The sequence below is a fragment of the Delphinapterus leucas genome, chromosome 14 (genome assembly GCF_059928025.1).
Source record: "Delphinapterus leucas isolate spDelLeu-1000000601 "Yukka" chromosome 14, BTC_Dleu_Yukka2, whole genome shotgun sequence".
In the NCBI taxonomy this organism is placed as follows: Eukaryota; Metazoa; Chordata; class Mammalia; order Artiodactyla; family Monodontidae; genus Delphinapterus; species Delphinapterus leucas.
This window is the reverse complement of record NC_143142.1, coordinates 36,116,538-36,130,555: the sequence shown is the minus strand read 5'-3', so window position 1 is coordinate 36,130,555 and position 14,018 is coordinate 36,116,538. Positions and strand designations below refer to the sequence as shown.

General features: G+C 37.7%; 1 pseudogene; it reads right to left on the bottom strand.

The window, feature by feature from the left end:
• Nucleotides 1-2,830: 2,830 nt before the first annotated feature.
• On the bottom strand, nt 2,831-7,805 carry LOC149747605 (hsc70-interacting protein pseudogene; annotated as a pseudogene).
• Between the last annotated feature and the right edge of the window lie 6,213 nt (nt 7,806-14,018).

The following is a 14,018-nucleotide window of genomic DNA, read 5'->3' as shown; positions in this document are numbered from 1 at the left end:
GAAACCACATTATAATAAAAAATAAGGTAGAGTCTTAACCAGAAACCTCCAAATCAACATTTAAGAGGTCATTTCTCAACATTGCTAATTCCTAACAGTGTAGCACTCTGCTCAGTCCACTCCTGCTTATTCATAGCAACACCCATAGACCAGCATGAGGTTTTTATTAGTATTTACATACTTCTTTTCATAAGTATATGATGGTATATTGTAAAAAGGACATAATTCAAGATGTAAGCTGGCCTGATACAATGAAAATAGATACACCCAAAGCAGCTTTCACTAACACATATCAAGGCAACAAACAAACTTATTTCTGCTTGCAGTAATGCCTAGACAGTGCCAGAGTCTTTCAAATCCCAGAACTACTTTAACACAAATTAACAACCATCTTAAAAAGTCATGCGACAGCAGGTACTCTTCTCATTTAATGGTCCATCTGCTGCTTGTGGCTAATGTATGGGCCAGTCACTTATTCTAGAATCTACCAGCATTTAGGCTTCAAGATGAAATGAGAACAACATCATGAGATGCTGTTTTCTTTTGATATGCACTTGGTAAGCACTCCTTGTGTTCTTTGAGCTTCAGAGTTAAAACTACTTCAATAGGATGTAGACATAGGAAGAAATTAATCTGGGAAGTCCAATTTGAGAATTATTTTCAAGAACCTCTCATCCCCCCTCACTCCTCTCCCTCCCTCCCAGGACAGTAATAGAAAAAGGGAAAAATGAGTTCAAAGTTCCTTTTCAAGCTGCTTTTGGCAACGATTGCATATCTAAAAACCAAGATATTTTGGATGGCTTCACGTTCAGTAAACTCTGTGTGATGTTTCCTGTCACTCCCTGTGCAGCTAATTTTTGGAGAGTGTGACATTAGAGACAGATAAAACTGTCTCTAAGCATAATTTAGTTTTCATAATTTATGGTCTTTCAAAACCTAGAATTTATTCTAGGCCAGACGAAGTATTAATCGTGTGGACTGTCTGGAGCTTTTGTCTGAGATGATAGAATTAGAAAATAAAGATGTTGATATAATGCTCCATTTTGTGCTACTGGCTTATTTTCATTCTTATTTCATGTTAAAAGTAATAGCCTTTAAAAAATTGCTTATACAAAGTTAACAAATGTAATAAAAGGAAATAAGAGCCCTGTGAAAGCCTCTGGTTCTACATTTTATTACCCAGTGTTTAGCTTTTTTTGTTTTCTTCTCAGTCCATTAAATAGATACAATAGTAGAAATGCCTCAGAATTAAAAGAATATTTGCAAATTTGATCATATACATTGAGTTCTTATGAAATAGGTATTCTATAATATAAAGTGGGTTAAATTTTAAGAGATGTACATCATTTATGTATAACTGTACGATAGGCAATTAAAATTAAACTGTATTGGTGTATTTGCTAAAATAAAGATGAATGAGAAGAATTTTTAGAAGAATTTGTTTTCTAAGGAAAAAAAGAGGAGTCCTCATGCTGACATTTATTCAATGGCTGTCTAGTGTTTTAGTGCCTGAGTCTCATGGCAAGGGACTCTTTCAAGTGATAGATTCCAGAGTGTCCTTATTCTAGTGATAGGCAATAGACAGCTTTGGGCTTAGGAATCAGCATTTATAACCAGCAGCTCAGGTGATGCTAATGTGCATGGTCCCTGTCCACACCTTTTTTAATATATATATAGGTAAAGATAAAAGCTGACAGAAGAGAGATTAGCTGGATGGGAAGAGAGGAGCCTCCTGTGAGGGACCAGGTATAGTAAATAAAAATTTAAAAATTCCCTTGGTAAAGAAAACCAAGGGGAAAAAAAGCATGAAGAAATAGATGGACTATCCAAAAGTAGTTAACAAATAGGAAAAAGCCAGTCTATCAAACCTACCTAGACCAGAAGCAAAGTTAACAAGTGTAAGAGAATGATGAGAAAGGAAGTAATTGGATAACCTTCATATTATTGTATTTTAGTTTTTCTTTAAAGTTTTGTATTGGCAGTTATCTTTTTCTATCATTGTGTTTTTAATGTTTTCCTGTCCCCTCTACCCCCACTGCCCTGACTCTTCCCTGCTTGGAGAAATAACTTGTTCCCTCAACAGATGTTCTTTGACACCAATTTCTTGTGTGAGGAAAGCTTAAGAAGTAAGAAATAATAAAAACGTAAATGGGGAGAAATTATCCTCCTTGACTCATGGATCCTAGTCTTGGGGGCACAAATAAATTTGGAAACAATTTTGAGGGATTCACAGACAGACCCCTTAAGCCAATCCTCTGGATTTATTATTTTTTCCCTAGAGTTTTAACACAGTCCTGCTTAAGCACCCTGGGAGAAGAGCTTGGACACCTTTTTCAGAAATAAAGTTTTTTTTTTGAAAAAATGTTTCTTATAACACAAATACGGAAAGGTACCATTAAACAGATTTATAATTTAACAAATTCTTATAAACCAAAAAACCTTAAGAATTCAAGAACCCACTTCAAGAACCCCACTCACAAACCCTCAATGCAGCTCTTCCTAATCACCAGTTCCACTCTCTACCCGAAATGAGGATACTATCCGCACTTTATTGGAATCACTTTCTTGCTTCTGTAAAAATGGTTTTATCATCCAAGTGTGCATCCTAAAACATTGTTTCACTTTTCAGCACATACTTGGGTTGTCTCATTTTTCTTTCATCTTTCTTATCTTTTCCTCTTAAAATTAGTTATTTTGGAAAATCAGGTGGTTTTAACTGTAGTTTCCTGGAGTATGAATGTTGCTGATTTGATAGTCATGGTATGTTTCACATATCCTCTGTATTTCCTATAACTTCGTAGTTAAATCTAAAGACTTGATTAGATTCCTTTTCTTCCTTCCTTCCTTTCTTTTTTTAAAATAAGTTAATAGGTGGTGGTATTTTCCTTTATTAGGACATTAACTCTCTTTTGGGATGTTAGTAACCATTGGTATTTGATGGCTGGGTCCATTAATTCACTGGGGATTAGAAACTATGACATTTTAATTCCATCACTTTGACTTCATTTATTTGTTGGAATATTTTCATAAAAATGTTTCCCTTCATCAACTATTTTCTTATAAAGTGGTACAGTTACTATAAAAAAGCTTAGATATATATACATATCATCTTTTCAAGATAATTAATTGGATCCCTATCACTCTCAAAACTTAGTTTTTTTCTTTAAATTTGATACAAATTCATAAGCTTAAATATATCTACTGTTTCAATCTGTTCCAATTAATATCCTCATTGGAGCTTAAATTATCTCAATTAATTTGTCAGAACTTCTTTAAGTTGGCTCCTAAGTCATTTCAACATGACTTTCGTAAACTTCAGTAGCTTTCTTTCTGACATGAAAGACGGTTTTAGCTCATTTTTTTTTTAACATCTTTATTGGAGTATAATTGCTTTACAATGGTGTGTTAGTTTCTGCTTTATAACAAACTGAATCGGCTATACATATATCCCCATATCTCCTCCCTTTTGCATCCCCCTCCCATCCTCCCTATCCCACCCCTTAGGTGGTCACAAATCACTGAGCTGATCTCCCTGTGCTATGCAGCTGCTTCCCACTAGCTATCTGTTTTACATTTGGTAGTGTATATATGTCCATGCCACTCTCTCACTTCATCACAGCGTACCCTTCCCCCTCACCATGTCCTCAAATCCATTCTCTACGTCTGTGTTTTTATTCCTGTCCTGCCCCTAGGTTCTTCAGAAACATTTTAATTTTTTTTTTAAGATTCCATATGTATGTGTTAGCATACAGTACTTGTTTTTCTCTTTCTGACTTACTTCACTCTGTATGATAGACTCTAGGTCCATCCACCTCACTACAAATAACTCAATTTCGTTTCTTTTTATGGCTAAGTAATATTCCATTGTATATATGGACCACATCTTCTTTATCCATTCATCTGTCGATGGACACTTAGGTTACTTCCATGTCCTGGCTATTGTAAATAGAGCTGCAATGAACACTGTGGTACATGACTCTTTTTGAATTCTGGTTTTCTCAGGGTACATGCCCAGTAGTGGGATTGCTGGGTCATATGGTAGTTCTATTTTTAGATTTTTAAGGAACCTCCATACTGTTCTCCATAGTGGCTGTATCAATTTACATTCCCACCAACAGTGCAAGAGGGTTCCCTTTTCTCCACACCCTCTCCAGCATTTATTGTTTCTAGATTTTTTTGGTGATGGTCATTCTGACTGGTGTGTGGTGATATCTCATTGTAGTTTTGATTTGCATTTCTCTAATGATTAGTGATGTTGAGCATCCTTTCATGTGTTTGTTGGCAATCTGTATATCTTCTTTGGAGAAATGTCTATTTTAGGTCTTCTGCCCATTTTTCGATTGGGTTGTTTGTTTTTTTAATATTGAGCTGCATGAGCTGCTTGTAAATTTTGGAGATGAACCTTTTGTCAGTTGCTTCATTTGCAAATATTTTTTCCCATTCTGAGGGTTGTCTTTTCATTTTGTTTATGGTTTCCTTTGCTGTGCGAAAGCTTTTAAGTTTCATTAGGTCCCATTTGTTTATTTTTGTTTTTATTTCCATTAATCTAGGAGGTGGGTCAAAAAGGATCCAGCTGTGATTTATGTCATAGAGTGTTCTGCCTATGTTTTGCTCTAAGAGTTTTATAGTGTCTGGCCTTACATTTAGGTCTTTAATCCATTTTGAGTTTATTTTTGTGTATGATGTTAGGGAGTGTTCTAATTTCAATCTTTTACATGTAGCTGTCCAGTTTTCCCAGCACCACTTACTGTAGAGGCTGTCTTTTCTCCATTGGATATTCTTGCCTCCTGTATCAAAAATAAGGTGACCATATGTGTGTGGGTTTATCTCTGGGGTTTCTATCCTGTTCCACTGATCTATATTTCTGTTTTTGTGCCAGTGTCATACTGTCTTGATTATTGTAGCTTTGTAGTATAGTCTGAAGTCAGGGAGCCTGATTCCTCCAGCTCCATTTTTCTTTCTCAAGATTGCTTTGGCTATTTGGGATCTTTTGTGTTTCCATACAAATTGTGAAATTTTTGTTCTAGTTCTGTGATAAATTCCATTGGTAACTTGATAAGGATTGCATTGAATCTGTAGATTGCTTTGGGTAGTAGAGTCATTTTCCCAATGTTGATTCTTCCAATCCGAGAACATGGTATATCTCTCCATCTGTTTGTATCATCTTTAATTTCTTTCATCAGTGTCTTACAGTTTTCTGCATACAGGTCTTTTGTCTCCTTATGTCGGTTTTTTTTCCCCCTATATGGAAATATGAAGCATTTATTTTAGATATCAGAGAAAAACAGAGCTAAGTAATCCAGTTTTACTGCAGCAGTATAAAAATCATCCCTTCACCACAGTGTAAGATTTAAGTGCATCTGCACAAGGGTACAATTACATAAAATGTAGTAAGATTACTGCTGCCCTGACAAGTACTTCCAGTCCCTACCCAGGTCCTACTGCAATACTGATGGCCCCAATAGTTTCATGGAAGCAAGTCATTAAAAGAAAAAATAATAAAGCAATTAAACAGACAAATCAACATGCCTCAGTGACCATATATCGAACTCAAACTTTATATATTTAAATGTTACATTTTCCTCCCACTAATAAATCTTTATTTCACTCAAACTTGAACAATAAATCTTCCATACTGAAGTATCTTCCTTGCCTAATTAATTCAAAGGAAAAAACCAAAATGATTAGTAAAGAAAGATGTAGGGATTAACACACCCTTTTAATTTGTTTTAAATATTTTTAAGTTTTAAAAATTGTGTAAAATTTTTAATTTCTAGTAAGAAAACATTATCTGAATGAATACCCTAATGGCAAACCACTGTAAAATGTTTCAGCTGCATTTGGGGCAGAGGGGTAGGGATTATCTTCAAAGCACCCCAGCTTTCTTCATGAGAAGGCCAGAGGTACACTGGTTTGTATTATTGCAACATCCATTAGGTGATCTAAGTTGCTTTTCCTTCAGCAGGGGCTTTATTTGTCAGAAGGGCATTATGCTTTACCTCCAAATTTGCCCGACAACTTACTGATAAGATTCATAGCCTTTGGGTTGTTCTGATATATTGACATATTTCCCGGGTTCTGAGCCACATCCTGGAAGGCCACTATAACTTCTGGATCCTGTATAGCCATACAAGTACCTCTGGATCGCTAAGAATTTCATTGAGCCCAGGCATTCCTGCCATTCCAGGCATGCTCCCTCCCATTCCAGGCATTCCTCCAAGAAAATTACCAGGCATTCTGCCAGGAAAGCCACCTGGAAAAGAGCCATACTGATCCCCTGATTGTCGTCTGGCTTCTTCCTCCCTCGGAGCTCTCTCATATTTTTCCCTAGCCTTCTTGACCCTTTCTATTCTTTCTTTGATCTCTCGCTCTTCATGTATTCGCTCATACTTTCTCCTGTGTTCAGCAATTTTCTGGGCCCTTGGTTGAATTTCTTTCAGCATTGCACTAGTATCTTCATCATAATCCAGCTTACAGCCATGGGCAAGATCATGGGCAGCTTCTTCCCAATGGCCCAAAAGTCTGTGTGCTTTCCCCCGCCACTTGTATGGCTAAGCAGAATCAGGATTTATTTCAATAGCTGTGTCACAGTCTCGGAAGGCAGCATTTGGCTTCTGTAATTTGATGAAGACACTTGATCTCTTGGCATACAGAATGGCCAAACGAGGATTTCGCTTGATTGCATCTTTGAACAAGTCAATGGCTTTCTGTAGTTCACCATCATTTAGGGCATCAATGGCAGACACTTTTTTATCATTTGCCTGATCCATCATCTCCTCAGTTATCTCTACATTTTCATCTCCCATTTCTTAAGGGGTATCAGGGTCTGGTTCAATCACACCTTCATTGTTAATTTCTAGATCACTTTCCTCACTTGATGGTTTGTCTGTCTTTGTTTTCCTCCTCCTTTTTACTGTTTTTTCTTCCTTGGTATTTTCTTCCAATTTAGTTTTATGAGTAACAGGTGGTATTTTACCCCCCATGCTCTCCACCCACTCCCTCAGGAAGCACATTTCCTCGGTGTGCAGAACACTTGGATCCTGCTTGCACATTTTCACGAAGGCTCGAAGCTCACTCACTTTGAGGGTGTCTATGATCTGGAGGCAGCGGGAGGCAGCAGGAGGTGGCAGGCGCGGCGGAGGCTGAAACCCAATCCCAGGCCCAGGTGCTAGCTCAGCGTGACAGCATAGAGGGGGCGGCTGCTGTGAGGCAGAACAGACTAGAACCTCCCTGGCCGCTGGCTCTGCCCACCCAACGGTCTCGTGACCCTGGGTCCTTCTCCCATTCATTCCTACTCTCTGCCACTTTCCTGCACACTGGCTAGAATCTTCTAGAAGTGTGGCTGTTCATGCTGTTGCTTGCCTCTGCATGCACACCTCTCTATGCACGCATTCTTATTTTCACTCAGAACCAGTGCTCTCCTTAGGTAGGTTTATTCCTAGGTATTTTATTCTTTTTGTTGCAGTGGTAAATGGGAGTGTTTCCTTAATTTCTCTTTCAGATTTTTTGTCATTAGTGCATAGGAATGCAAGAGATTTCTGTGCATTAATTTTGTATCCTGCTACTTTACGAAAATCATTGATTAGCTCTAGTAGTTTTCTGGTAGCATATTTAGGATTCTCTGTGTATAGTATGTCACCTGCAAAACAGTGACAGCTTTACTTCTTTTCTGATTTGGATTCCTTTTATTTCTTTTTCTTCTCTGATTGCTGTGGCTAAAACTTCCAAAACTATGTTGAATAATAGTGGTGAGAGTGGCCAACCTTGTCTTGTTCCTGATCTTAGTTTTCACCATTGAGAACGATGTTGGCTGTGGGTTTGTCATATATGGCCTTTATTATGTTGAGGTAAGTTCCCTCTATGCCTACTTTCTGGAGGGTTTTTATCATAAATGGGTGTTGAATTTTGTCAAAAGTTTTTTCTGCATCTATTGAGATGATCATATGGTTTTTCTCCTTCAGTTTGTTAATATGGTTTATCACACTGCTTGATTTGCGTATATTGAAGAATCCTTGCATTCCTGGTATAAAACCCACTTGATCATGGTGTATTATCCTTTTAATGTACTGTTTGCTAGTATTTTGTTGAGGATTTTTACATCTATGTTCATCAGTGAAATTGGCCTGTAGTTTTCTTTTTTTGAGACATCTTTTTCTGGTTTTGGTATCAGGGTGATGGTGGCCTCTTAGAATGAGTTTGGGAAAGTTCCTCCCTCTCCTATATTCTGGAAGAGTTTGAGAAGGATAGGTGTTAACTTTTCTCTAAATGTTTGATAGAAATTGCCTGTGAAGCCATCTGGTCCTGGGCTTTTGTTTGTTGGAAGATTTTTAATCACAGTCTCAATTTCAGTGCTTGTGACTGGTCTGTTTATATTTTCTATTTATTCCTGGTTCAGTTTCAGAAGGTTGTACTTTTCTAAGAATTTGTCCATTTCTTCCAGGTTGTCTATTTTATTGGCATATAGTTGCTTGTAGTAATCTCTCATGATCCTTTGTATTTCTGCAGTGTCAGTTGTTACTTCTTTTTCATTTCTAATTCTATTGATTTGAGTCTTCTCCCTTTTTTTCTTGATGAGCCTGGTGAATGATTTATCAATTTTGTTTTATCTTCTCAAAGAACCAGCTTTTAGTTTTATTGATCTTTGCTATTGTTTCCTTCATTTCTTTTTCATTTATTTCTGATCTGATCTTTATGATTCCTTTCCTTCTGCTAACTTTGGGGGTTTTTTGTTCTTCTTTCTCTAATTGCTTTAGGTGTAAGGTTAGATTGTTTATTTGAGATGTTCCTTGTTTCTAGAGGCAGGATTGTATTGCTATAAACTTCCCTCTTAGAACTGCTTTTGCTGCATCCCAGAGGTTTTGGGTCATTGTGTTTTCTTTGTCATTTGTTTCTAGGTATTTTTTGATTTCCTCTTTGATTTCTTCAGTGATCTCTTGGTTATTTAGTAGTGTATTGTTTAGCCTCCATGTGTTTGTATTTTTTACAGATTTTTTCCTGTAATTGATATCTAGTCTCATAGCGTTGTGGTCAGAAAAGATACTTGATACAATTTCAATTTTCTTAAATTTACCAAGGCTTGATTTGTGACCCAAGATATGATTTATCCTGGAAAATGTTGTTTTTGGATGGAATGTCCTATAAATATCAATTAAGTCCACCTTGTTTAATTTACCATTTAAAGCTTATGTTTATTTATTTTCTATTTATTTATTTTCATTTTGGATGATCTGTCCATTGGTGAAAGTGGGGTGTTAAAGTCCCCTACTATGATTGTGTTACTGTCTATTTCCCCTTTTATGTCTGTTAGCATTTGCCTTATGTATTGAGTTGCTCCTATGTTGGGTGCATAAATATTTAAAATAGTTAATCTTTTCTTGGATTGATCCCTTGATCATTATGTACTGTTCTCTTTTTCTCTTGTAATAGTCTTTATTTTAAAGTCGGTTTTGTCTGATACGAGAATTGCTACTCCAGCTTTCTTTTATTTCTATTTGCATGGAATATCTTTTTCCATCCCCTCACTTTCAGTCTGTATGTGTCCCTAGGTCTGAAGTGGGTATCTTGTAGACAGCATATATACGGGTCTTGTTTTTGTATCCATTCAGCCAGTCTATGTCTTTTGGATGGAGCATTTAATCCATTTGTGTTTAAGGTAATTATTGATATGTATGTTCCTATTACCATTTTCTCAAGTGTTTTGGGTTTGTTATTGTAGGTCTTTTCCTTCTCTTGTGTTTCCTGCCTAGAGAAGTTCCTTTAGCATTTGTTGTAAAATTGGTTTGGTGGTGCTGAATTCTCTTAGCTTTTGCTTGTATCTAAAGGTTTTAATTTCTCCGTTGAATCTGAACAATATCCTTGCTGGGAAGAGTAATCTTGGTTGTAGGTTTTTGCCTTTCCTGTCAAAGGACACTTTAAATATGTCCTTCCACTCCCTTCTGGCTTGCAGAGTTTCTGCTGAGAGATCAGCAGTTAATCTTATGGGGATTTCCTTGTTATTTGCTGTTTTATGCTTGATGCTTTTAATATTTTTTCTTTGTATTTAATTATTGATAGTTTGATTAATATGTTTCTTGGCATGTTTCTCCTTGTACATATGCTGTATGGGACTCCCTGTGCTTCCTGGACTGATTGACTATTTCCTTTCTCGTATTAGGTAAGTTTTCAACTATAATTTCTTCAAATATTTTCTCAGCCCCTTTCTTTTTCTCCTCTTCTTCTGGGACCCCTATAATTCTTATGTTGGTGCATTTAATATTGTCCCAGAGGTATCTGAGACTGTCCTCAATTCTTTCATCCTTTTTTTCTTTATTCTGCTCTGCAGTAGTTATTTCCCTATTTTATCTTCCAGGTCGCTTATTCGTTTTTCTGCCTCAATTATTCTGCTATTGATTCCTTCTAGAGAAGTTTTAATTTCATTTATTGTGTTGTTCATCATTGTTTGTTTGCTCATTAGTTCTTCTAGGTCCTTCTTAAACATTTTTGTATTTTCTCCATTCTATTTCCAAGATTTTGGATCATCTTTACTATCATTACTCTGAATTCTTTTTCAGGTAGACTGCCTATTTCATCTTCATTTGTTTGGTCTGGTGGGGGTTTACCTTGCTCTTTCATCTGCTGTGTGTTTCTCTGTCTTCTCATTTTGCTTAACTTACTGTTTTTGGGGTCTCCTTTTGCAGGCTGCAAGTTCATAGTTCCTGTTGTTTTTGGTGTCTGCCCCCAGTGGGTTGTGTAGGCTTCCTGGTGGAGGGGACTGGTGCCTGTGTTCTGGTGGATGAAGTGGATCTTGTCTTTCTGGTGGGCAGAACTGCGTCCAGTGGTGCTTTTTCGGGTGTCTGTGACCTTATTATGATTTTAGCCAGGCTCTTTGCTAATGTGTGGGGTTGTGTTCCTGTCTTGCTAGTTGTTTGGCATAGTTTGTCCAGCACTGTAGCTTGCTGGTCATTGAGTGGAGCTGGGTCTTAGTGTTGAGATGGAGATATCTGGGAGAGCTTTCACTGTTTGATATTACATGGAGCCGGGAGGTCTCTCCTGGACCAATGTCCTGAATCAGCTCTCCCACCTCAAAGGCACAGGCCTGACAGCTGGCTGGAGCCCCAAGACCCTGTCAGCCACATGCCTCAGAAGAAAAGGGAGGAAAGAAAGAAAGAAAGAAAATAAATAAATAAAATAATTAAAATAAAAAAATTTAAAAATTATTAAAAATAAAAAAAAGAATAAGTAAGAAAAAAATTTTAAAAAGAAAGAAGAGCACAACCAAACCAAACCATAAATCCAGCAATAACAAGTGCTAAAAACTATACTAAAACAAACAAAAAAGAAAATGGACAGACAGAACCCTAGGAAAAATGGTAAAAGCAAAACTGTACAGACAAAATCAGACAAAGAAGCATACACATACACACTCACAAAAAGAGAAAAAATATATATATCTATATACAAAAAATAAAAAAGGAAGAGAGCAACCAAATCAATAAAAAAATCTACCAATGATAATGAACTCTAATTACTAAACTAAGATAAACATAGAACCAGAAACAAATTAGATGCAGAAAGGAAACCCCAAGTCTACAGTTGCTCCCAAAGTCCACTGCCTCAATTTTGGAATGATTCATTGTCTATTCAGGTATTCCAGAGACTCAGGGCACATTAGGTTGCTTCTGGAGATTTTAGCCTTGCTCCTGAGGCTGCTGGGAGAAATTTCCCTTTCCCTTCTTTGTTCGCACAGCTCCTGGGGTTCAGCTTTGGATTTGGCCCTGCCTCTGGGTGTAGGTCACCTGAGGGTGTGTATTCTTCCCTCAGACTGGATGGGGTTAAAGGAGCAGCTTATTCGGGGGCTCTGGCTCACTCAGGCTGAGGGGGAGGGAGGGGTACAAAATGTGGGGTGAGCTTGTGGCGACAGAGGCCGGTGTGATGTTGCAACAACCTGTGGCGTGCCATTTTTTCTCCTAGGGAAGTTGTCCCTGGTTCACGGGACCCTGTCTGTGGCGGGCTGCACAGGCTCTCAGGAGGGGAGGTGTGGATAGTGACCTGTGCTTGATCACAGGCTTCTTGGTGGCTGCAGCTGCAGCCTTAGCGTCTCATGTCCGTCTCTGGTGTCCGCGCTGATAGCCATGGCTCGCGCCTGTCTCTGGAGCTCATTTAAGCGGCGCTCTGAATCCCCTCTCCTCGCACACCCCGAAACAATGGTCTCTTGGCTATTAGGCAGTTCCAGACTTTTTCCCGGACTCTCTCCCGTCTAGCTGTGGTCCACTAGCCCCCTTCAGGCTGTTTTCGCTCAGCCAACCCCAGTCCTCTCCCTGGAGTCTGACCTCCGAAGCCTGAGCCTCAGCTCCCAGCCCCCACCCATCCAGTGGGTGAGCAGACAAGCCTCTCGGGCTGGTGAGTGCTGGTTGGCACCTCTGTGCGGGAATCTCTCTGCTTTGCCCTCTGCACCCCTATTGCCGTGCTGTCCCCTGTGGCTCCGAAGCTTTCCCCCTGCGACCCCCACTTCTCTGCCAGTGAAGGGGCTCCCTAGTGTGTGGAAACTTTCCCTCCTTCATTGCTCTCTCCTAGAGGTGCAGGCCCTGTCTGTATTTTTTTCTTTTTTTCGTTTTTCTTTTGCCGTACCCAGGTACGTGGGGAGTTTCTTACCTTTTGGGAAGTCTGAGGTCTTCTGCCAGCATTCAGTAGGTGTTCTGTAGGAGTTGTTCCACATGTAGATGTGTTTCTGATGTATTTGTGAGGAAGAAGTTGATCTCCATGCCTTACTCCTCCACCATCTTGAAGGTCTATATCTTAGCTCATTTTCTTTATCACTTTTCTGTTTCTATTTCATTGATTTTTATGCTTACTTTTGTTCTTGCCTTCCTTTAGATTAAATTTGCTTATCTTTTTCTTATTTCTTAAATTGAAGCATAGATCATTGATTAGAGAAAATTCTTTTTTTAAAATATAAGCATTAATCCCATAAATTTCCCTCTAAGCAGTTTAGCTAAAACTAACAAAATTTGATATAATGTGTCCTTATTTTCACTCAATTTACATGTATTAAGATTTCCTGTTTTCGGTGATTAGCTGTGTGACATTTGACAAATGTAGACAGTTGCATAATCACCACCACAATAGAGATTTAAAGTAGTTACTTCACCCCCATAAAGGTCGCATGCTCTTTATTATACAAATCCTCCTAATATCTCCATCCCCTCTCAAGAATTGGTCTTATGATTGTACACTTGCAAGAATGTCAAATAAATGGAATTATACAACATGTGCCCTTTTGAATCCAGCTTCTTTCACTTACCAGGATGAGTTTTAGATTCACCCATGTTGTGTTGACCAGTTGTTTTTCCTTTTTATTGCTGAGAAGTGTAACATTATATGGATGTGCCAGTTTGTTAATCCATTCTCTTGTTGAGGGACGTTTGGGGTTTTCTCCTGTTTTGGCTGTTGTAAGTGTTCATAAATAGAGTTTTATATTTTTATTATACTTGGGAGTAGAGTTTCTGGGTCACATGATAAGTATAGATTTGCTTTTTAGGAGGTTGCTCTGCATCCTCAACAACACTTGATATTGTAGGGGTTTTTTTTAAACCGTTTTAATAGATATTTAATGGTATCTAATTATGGTTTCATTCACATTTCTTTAGTGACTAGTGATGTTGAGTATATTATCACAGGCTTATTTGCTGAAACACTTGTTCAAATTTTGTCCATTTTTTTGTGGTTGTTTTCTTATTAAAATTTGAGAATTTTTTGTTAATATATTTGAGATATATCTTTTATCAGATATGTGATTTAAAATATTTTCTACCAGCATGTGACTTTCCTTTTCATTTTATTAACAGTGCCTTTTGAAGAACAGATATTAATTTTGATGAAGTCTATCAGTTTTTCTTTAATGAACCATTCTTTTGATGTCATGTCTATGAAATATTTGCCTTAACTAAAGTAATAGAGATTTTCTCCCATGTTTTATTCTAGAAATGTTACAGTTTGGGGTTTTGCATTTGTTTTGCACACATTTTCTTAGCAAGAGTAGT